This window comes from Pleurodeles waltl, chromosome 5 (assembly GCF_031143425.1).
Source record: "Pleurodeles waltl isolate 20211129_DDA chromosome 5, aPleWal1.hap1.20221129, whole genome shotgun sequence".
Lineage (NCBI taxonomy): Eukaryota > Metazoa > Chordata > Amphibia > Caudata > Salamandridae > Pleurodeles > Pleurodeles waltl.
The window spans coordinates 1,639,868,337-1,639,876,801 of record NC_090444.1 but is presented as its reverse complement, the minus strand read 5'-3'; the positions used below and the strand labels follow the sequence as shown (position 1 = coordinate 1,639,876,801).

The 8,465-nt window shown below is 45.5% G+C and overlaps 1 protein-coding gene across 3 annotated transcripts in view; it reads left to right on the top strand.

Annotated features, from left to right (window-relative positions):
- Nucleotides 1-3,102: 3,102 nt before the first annotated feature.
- Nucleotides 3,103-8,465, top strand: part of CYRIA (CYFIP related Rac1 interactor A) — a 214,066-nt gene continuing 208,703 nt past the window's right edge. Inside the window, exon 1 of one of the 3 annotated variants that reach the window (XM_069235965.1) lies at nucleotides 3,103-3,524. The gene's annotated coding sequence lies outside the window, so the exon portion shown is untranslated. Of the gene's footprint in view, nucleotides 3,529-8,465 lie in introns of all 3 variants that reach the window. The other 2 variants (XM_069235967.1, XM_069235966.1) reach the window with 2 other exon arrangements.

Sequence of the window (8,465 nt, the reverse complement as noted above, 5' to 3'; positions counted from 1 at the left end):
TTCTAAAAATTGGGTTGTGGTTTGTAAAGTGGGTTTATACATTTATTATCTATTGTGTGGCACACCACACGGTCAGCTTGGTGTTAATTATTTCTTTCGATGCATTTTCCACATTCCACTCCCTGCTTCGCCAGAGTTCTGTTTGGCTGTGACAGTTCTTCAAAGACACTGGCGAAGCAGGAGAGGTGGTCGTCGGCTCCTGTACTGCGCTTTCTGAACTAAATCTTACCTTGCTCCACAACTTGTCATCAGCATTGGTGTTTGGCATTCAGCGACTAGGAAAAACTGCCGACCCCTGAGGAGCCCATCGACACAACAGCTCTTATTTCTAACCAGGAGCGGCAAAAGCAGAGAATTTTGGACTATATCAACTCTTTGCTACATGCATCTGTAAGTAAGGTCAATGTGATATCTGCAAGTGATTGGGAAAACCATGTGGGCAATTTCTATGTGGACCCAGAGTATGCTGATGCCCAAGGTACTACGGGGTTGCAACATGATTTAGAGGGCCTAGAAATTACAGCGTTGTCTCTGTCAAATTAGCGAAAGTGGGCCTCTGCAGCATCAGGCGGGACGGGGCACCAGGTCCAAATGGCCTCCCAGGGAGCATATTCAGAGAGGATCAAGACGGTTGGGCTGAACCTTTAACCACTCTTTTTAATAACTGCTTACACTACTCTGTGGTCCCAGAGGCCTTGAAAGGCTCAATATTGCACCCAATTTACAAAAAAGGAGACTCCACTGTTCCAGAAAAATATAGGTTAATAGCCCTACTGGATGTGGATGGCAAGGCCTACGCAAGGGTTCTGCTTCAAGAGCTTGAAAACTGGATCACCGAAAATAACATCATACCTATATACCAAACCGGTTTTAGACCTAGCTCTTCCACCCTAGATAATGTTCTTGCTCTTTCCTACCTAGGTCAGAAAGCACTAAAATCATTAGCTCAGCAGCTTTTTCCTTGTTTAATTGACTATAGTGGGGCTTTTGATGGCGTAGTATGCCATATCCTCTGGAAGAAGCTGGTGGACTGGGGGATACCAAGGAAATTGTTAGCATCTATAATTGAACTTTATTCTGACACTTGGGTGAGAATCAAGATCACAAATACACGTTACCAAGAAAATTAATACCAATAAAGGATTAAAGCAAGGCTGTGTCATCGTCCCTACTCTCTTTAATCTGTACACGGCTGACCTCGGTGCGGAATTGCTCAGAGGAAATACACTCCCTCCCCCCCCCCCCAAAATTGGGTAAGAAGGTGCTTCCCATAATTCAATATGAGAACGACCTGGTGCTGCTTACTCAAACTCGGATAGGGTTGAAAGGGGTCCTGGATATATTAGATAGCTTCAACAAGAAAAATGTATTAAGGGAAAACGCTTCAAAAACCAAGGAACTTTTCTGCGACAAGCTCAGTAATATTTCCAAATTTGAGCATCTAATTAAACCTAAAAATGATGCTTTCCAGTGGTGCACAAACAGCTAGCGGTTCCACTGAGTGTAAGGCCAGAACTGAAAACCATTGTGGATAAATTGTGTTCAGAAGGACTCATTGGAATAACTGACTATTCTAAATGGTCAGTCCAGTGGTCATTGTGAGAAAGAAAACAGGTGAAATACGTTCATGTGTTGATCTGCGCAACTTGAACAAAAATATTGTTGACTGCCATCCTTGTCCCAAGGTACATGAACTCTTAGCCAATTTAGGTAGATCAAAGTTATTTTCCCTGCTGCATCTTAGATCAGCTTATCACAGTATCCCCAAGTGCTACTGATTCCCCACATTTAGCAACCTTCATTACACCTTTTGGCTTAGACAAATTTTTGTGGATGCCTTTTGGGTAGGCAATATTTTGATGGGCATTCCTGGTGTGCAGGCCTTCCAAAATGATGTGTTAATATTTGCAGAGACTGTTAGAGAACATAACCTAATCTTGGAGAGGGTGTTATATGCATGTTCCACATTTCACACCATGCCTTGCCAGTGTTCTGTTTGGCTGTGACAGTTCTTCAGAGACACAGGCGAGGAAAGAAAGGTGGATGGGCTCATGTACTCCACACCCTGAAATAAATCTTACATTGCTCCACAACTTGTCATTGGGATTGGTGCTTGCCACATTTACACACATTATAATTTGTGTGAAATACAGATTTATAAGTAAAACTGTGTATCTGTGCAAATGTAATGGTAATTTCAATGGAAAGTGTGCTGTCTGTAAATGACTGTGCACTACCCCACGTGGTTTAGTTACATTAAAAAAATCATCTGCCTCATATCCATCAAGGTTAAGTGGGTTGCGAAAGTTTGTCATTCTAAAAGGCATGGTTCTAAAATATTTGGGAAGCACTGGTCCAGTGCATTTCACTTAACAGAGTAAAGAGAGCAACAGTTCTTAATTGAATTGGGAGAGGTTGTGGCATGGGCTAGAGCAACTTACTTTGGAGCTGGGGAACCAGGTTCAAGCCTTGGCAAGGGCTCAACAGACTATGATTCTGGGCAAATTACTTAATATCCTATGTCTACCAAAAATATGAATGTGTTCTTTTGTAACGTAACTGGTACTGATGTAAAGCACTCCAATACCTTTGGGTCGAGTTTGAGCTATATAAACTTACAAAAATAAAAAGCACTATAGACACTCTAAGACAGTGGTTCCCAACCTGTGGTCGGGGGACCCCTGGGGCTCCGCGACTGTTTAGAAAATTAAATAATATCAACAGCTTAGGTCCCCAGTTTTCAGTAATGACTCAGTGGGGCATCCCCAGATTCTAATTATGATTCAGTGTGGGTCACCGGGTTCCAGTAATGGTAAAGTGGGGGTCCACAGAAGTCAAAAGGTTGGGCACCACTGCTCTAAAAGGTTCCTTTATGTTTAGGACGTTCAAAATTTCACATTTAACAACATTCAAAACATCAGAGCCCTGGGATAATGACAGCTCATAACCTTTAAAATAAAATAAAAACTCTGTCATCGACATTATGGTACCTCGCCATGGCCACAGATAAGATGCGATAATTCTGGCCGTTACAGTATATCCAAATACATTCTATAGGAATGGCGAAGAGGCTGCGAGTACAAGCACGCATATCCCGCCAGCGACAAACACAAGCAAGCAAAAACAGAGAGGAGCTCCCATCCCCCGTCCTCGTCCCCTGGTCCCCTCCCAATGGCTATTGTCACCGCTCTACCCCACGAGTCGACCACCACAAGCGTGCGAAAAAGGGCAGGGTGCGCGCCTCTCGCGGGTGGAGGCTCCGCCCACCGCCACGCCCAGTCACCCCTCGGTTCGGACTCGCCTCCCCGTCCGCTCTCTCCTCTCGGCTCGCGCTCGCGGTAGGAGCCTGTCGCTGAGGGACTGCTGAGCGGCGGGTGCGTTAGAGTGGCGCGCGCTCTGTCGTCCCCAGCTAGCGCGCGACGTCCGCGGCCCCGCCCAGGCAGGCGCGCGCCTGGTGAGAGCTGGGCTGTGAAACACGAAGAGGGACGGAACCGCTGGTCCGCCGTGCCGCTGAAGCCTCTCCAGTGAGTATGTGACCGGCCAGTGGTCCTTTCCTTCCCGCCCCTTCCTTCCACCTGTGTAAAGTATGATGCGGACCGGACTAATGTGACCCCCCCCCACTCCCTCCCCCGCAGACAGCTGCAGTGACCCACCCTCCCCCAGCAGCCGAAGAGGTCCCTCCCCGGGGAATGCATCACCCCCATTCAGTCGCTTGTCCCTGCCCACCGATTCCGCTGTTGGATCCCGGTGTAGTAATGGGCTAGTAAGTACAGCTTGCTTCTGGTCCCGTTGGCAGAGATGTAGGCACTAGAGGTGCAGCAGAACTGCATTACCCGGAACTAGGGGTGCAGTGGGGTTGCTTTATATACAGCTTCACACCAAAGTGTTGTAGTAGCAGCTGGTTAGCGTTTAACATGTTTCCAGAACCGTTGCCTGTTGCTGGTAGATGATCTGGTTTCACTGCAGGGTGATGTGTGTGCTGCTTGCTCATGCTGCTCTCTTGCGTGTGTTTTCAGCACTTGTGCCGTGGGCCTTCACTGCTCATGTTACCGGAGGGAGCTTTGTTTCCTATACTCCTGTTGCTGTAGGGTGCACTGCCCCCCCCCCCCCCCCCCCCCAGCTTAGGTTACTAGATGGATTCTTCCGTCAGAGGGTGTTGGTGGGACATGATGTTTTCAGTTCTCTGCTGGTAGATGCAGTGTGTTGCCCTTTAAGGTAGGATGCATCTATGGCGTGGCAGCTTCAGGGTGTTGTATGTATACACATATATTGTGTTTCAAGAGGTACTGCATGATTAGCAACTGTTATTGCTTCCCTCTGTGGCGCTGCTGTACGGTTACCAAGCTGTTATCTAGGTGCTATTCCCCCAACAGCATGTGATTTTAGCGTGCTGTGTACATCCTCTGCTCCAGGGCCCAAATGGCATAGATTGCATTATTTTTATTGACTGACTGGTGCAAATCTCGCGTATGATCTTGACAGGTTACACAGATATCACTACAGTATTGCACTCTGTTTTTCACCCCTCCAGTACAGAACAGCTTTTCTATGCATACATGTGGAATATCCTATGATTTTGACTAATTGTATATTTTTCATGCTTGTATTGCTTTAATATACTCTGCTGGAGCTTGGTGTTTGTGTTTCCCTCCTGGAATTGTTGACATTTATGTGTTTGTTGCTTTAGCCCTGGACACCCGTGAGTGCTGTGAATAAATGTGTGCAGTATCATTTAATGGGGATATGCGTTTTGATGCTTTCCATTTTGATCAAAAAGGAAGATGGTTCGAAGAACTGTGTTTTTTTCTGAACGCCTGTTCAAATCTCTGTGCACATCTCATCTGTGTGGTTTTTAGTTCTTGAACTGTGAAATTGTCCACCTGAACTTGCAGCACGTTCTGAGGTACTGGAGCTTTTTTAGGTTTAACCTAAGAGTTTGTTGCGAAACATATTGGTCTTACAGTGGGCTTAGAGCTAGCCCTTTGCTTACCATATTGGTTTGCGTCATTGTCAGTCTATTTAGTTTCCATCTTATTCGTTAGCTGTTAAGCCTTTCCTTCGTCCTCTTGTGTTGCCCCTACCCCCTGGAGTGTTGGCACATTTCTTTGTCTTTACACTGCTCACTTTTTCAGGCGCTACATTAAAAAAAAAAAAATGTAAGCACCATATATAGGTGCATGTGTTTCCAATTGTTTCCCTCGTGCATCCCTCTCTCCCTTCTGCTGTGCTCTGTAATACTGTCTCTCTTGCCTGCATGTGTGTCCTCTTTCCCACCCATGTTATCTTTTCGGCCATATTCTCTCTCCCAGCCAGCTCCATGTTACTGTTTTTCACCTATTTGACTCCCGGAGTGTTGCTTATGAGCCCCCAGTGTTGCTTCATGTGCTTCTGTGCCCCCCTCCATGTTGATTCCGAGCCCTCTCCGTGTTGCTTCCGATCCCTGGTGATACTTTCACGCTGCTCCACCTGTGTTGCTTCCATGCTGCCCCTGGTACTGCTTCTGCGCCACCTGCGTGTTGCTTCAGCCTTGTGGGCCACATGTTTTCATTCTTTAGCCATGGAGAACAGCACCTGGGATGCTGTGCCCCATGACTAAAACCATTGCAAAGCCAATTGGTGAGACCTTTTGTCTTTGCCAATGCTTGTTTATGATGGATTTTCACACGTGCATGCAAAATTACATTGTGAAACAAACATTTTGTGCCACATAAATTGGTCAACCCTGACTCATAATTTCATCTTTTCCTGCCATATAATTCCAGGGGCCCAGCATTTATCTAAAGCACTTCCATTTTGTCTTCTTCCTCTATCATCATATATCTAAACATATACAATTATCATATACACCTCTATCAGAAATAAACTTTTTGCATTAGAATGTAATGCTCAAAACACCATAATAAAAATATAATTTGGGACAGATTGGAGGGTGAAAGGAAAAAGGGAGCTGTGAGTAAAGATGTAAAGGACAAGTGGCATAGTAACAGTGCCATGGGCCTTGGAATAAGAAAGGAAAATGGTTGGCTGCAATTTTAGTAGGAAAATACAGCAGGGATTAGAGTTGAGTGAGGTGAGTCAGATGGGGCGGAAAAAGGAAGCAAAAGGAATACAACAGACAAAAGGAAGACAGAGAAGGGGGTTACAACAAAATAAAAGAAAGAAGAGAAAGAAAGAATGAGAACATGAAAACACAACTAAAAAGAAATAGAGCAAACGTGAGACAAAAAAAGAGAAGGAGGCTAGCGATCGAAAGATAGAGGAAAAAATAATGAAAAGTATGAAAAGAAAGAGAAAAATGAACATGCGAAGGAAAAAGAGAGATGGTGAGAAAAACAAGTAGCGAAAACAAGGGAATGTATGTACTGAAGCCTTTCCCACAGACACAGAATGGGAAAGCCACTTTGACACCTCGGGTCCCGACAAGTAGCTTGTGGTTTCCACACACAGACTGGAAAAAGAGGGGTTTATAGTAAAATGTGAATTGACAGATAAAGATAAGAAAAACACCAAAGAAAGGAAGGAAGAAAGATCTTTAAAAAAAAAAGTAAAAGGAAAGACCTAATAAAAAGACAAAGAAAAAAGGAAGGGAAGAGAAAAAAAATAGTTAAAGAATAAACGCCTAGTGGAGAGAAGTGAGGAACAAAACAAGGAAAGAAATAACCATGTTTTTGCGATTTTGAAAGAAGAAAGGAAGAGGGGAATAAAAAAAAAAGTCGAGGTGTAGAAATAAACAGTTGAAAGAGAGCAAAATTGTTAACATGGATTTTAAGAGGTAGAAAGAAAAAAGTGGGGGAAGAAAGAAAACATTGAGAGTAAACAGAGTAAAGGAAAGAACACAGTGAGATAGGTGAAAAAGACCGTCCCAAATAAAGATGGCTGCTAAGTATAAATTTAATTGGCTCCCCCATGCCCTCAAACAGAAGTCCGAGTGTGGAACAGCAGGGGGCATTGCAGAACAACCAGAGGTGCATTAGCTGAGTTGTATGTGAACCCCAATACAGTAATATTGGGGCGCTTCTGATCAGGATTGGGGTATAGACAGAGCTGTGTCCCGGCCCAGTGCTGGAATAACAAAAAGGCAGCGGTTGAGGAAAGAGAAACTGAGCGGCGGGTAATTCCTGGTATTTGAATAATGGGGTGCTGCAGGTTAGGGTTGAGATGCACTGACAGTTGTATGTGAGCTGCAGTACTGGAATAGTAAGAGGCATACAAGGTCCGAAGTGAGGTATTGTAATGGAGCTATGTGTGGAACCTAATATCGGCGTGCCAGTGTTACAGAGTGTTACCCAGGAGGTGCCCTGATGAAGCTGTGAGTGGGGACCAATATGGGAGTGGCATTGCCTCTTAACCACAGAAGCAAAGAATCCTGAATGGTGTGTGTGAGCCTTAGTACTGAGAAGACGTGCACTGAATGGCAGATGTTGTGTGTGGTGTTCTGGCACGGGCATAGCTGAGGGGCTTGGTGTGTGTGTGATCTGAGGTGTACTGATGGAGCTGCGCCCGAGATCCCAGTACTGGAACAGCAGTGTGTACTGACTGTAAGAATTGAGGTGCTCTGGCAGACAGCGTGTAGGGTCGTGGCACAGGCACAGCTGAGGGCTTGGAGTGTGTGACCTGTGGTGCACTGATGGAGCTGTGCCTGAGGTCCCAGTACTGGAACAGCAGAGTATACTGACTGGAAGAACTGGGTGCTCTGGCAGACAGCATGTGTGGGGTTCCTGGCACGTCTGAGGGCTTGGAGTGAGTGAACTGCAGTGCGTTGATGGAGCTGCACCCGAGGTCCTGGTACTGGAGCAGTAGAGAGTACTGACTGCAAGAACTAGGTGCTCTAGTAGACAGCGTGTATGGGGTTCCTGGCACTGGCAGAGCTGAGGGCTTGGAGTGTGTGAACTGAGGTGCACTGATGGAGCTGCGAGTGGGATTCCAGTGTGGAGCAGAAGTGGGCACTGTCTCTAAGGATTACGGAGCCCTGGTAGAGCTGGGTGCCTAGACTATAAGTAATTGCAAGCAATCCTCTGCCCTTGCTCTCAGCAAACATACAGATATGCTTGGTAAAGAAAATCCAAGCCATGGAAGGGCAGGAGCCAGGCAGCTGAGAGAGGGTGCACAGAGCCTACAAAGACCAAATGTGAGCAAAATAACAGCCTGATTTATAGCCTTGTTTACAGCTAAGTTCAGAGGAAGAATGATCTGCAAATGAAAAGGGAAGCTTCCCTGGACAGGAGCAGGAAACAAAGTAACAAAAATAAATTCCCCTACAGACCAGATAAACAGGACAAAGCATAATTATACGGTAGTTGGTCCCCGGTCCCTCACAGAAGGAGGGACAAAAGAAGCAAGACTGACCAATAGCAAGCAAGGATTTTAAATTACACTGAAACTAACAAATGATATAGCTGGAAGCCCACAGAAGAAGTATACGTAAAAGTATACAAGAGGTATACTCTAACACTCAACCTAAAAAA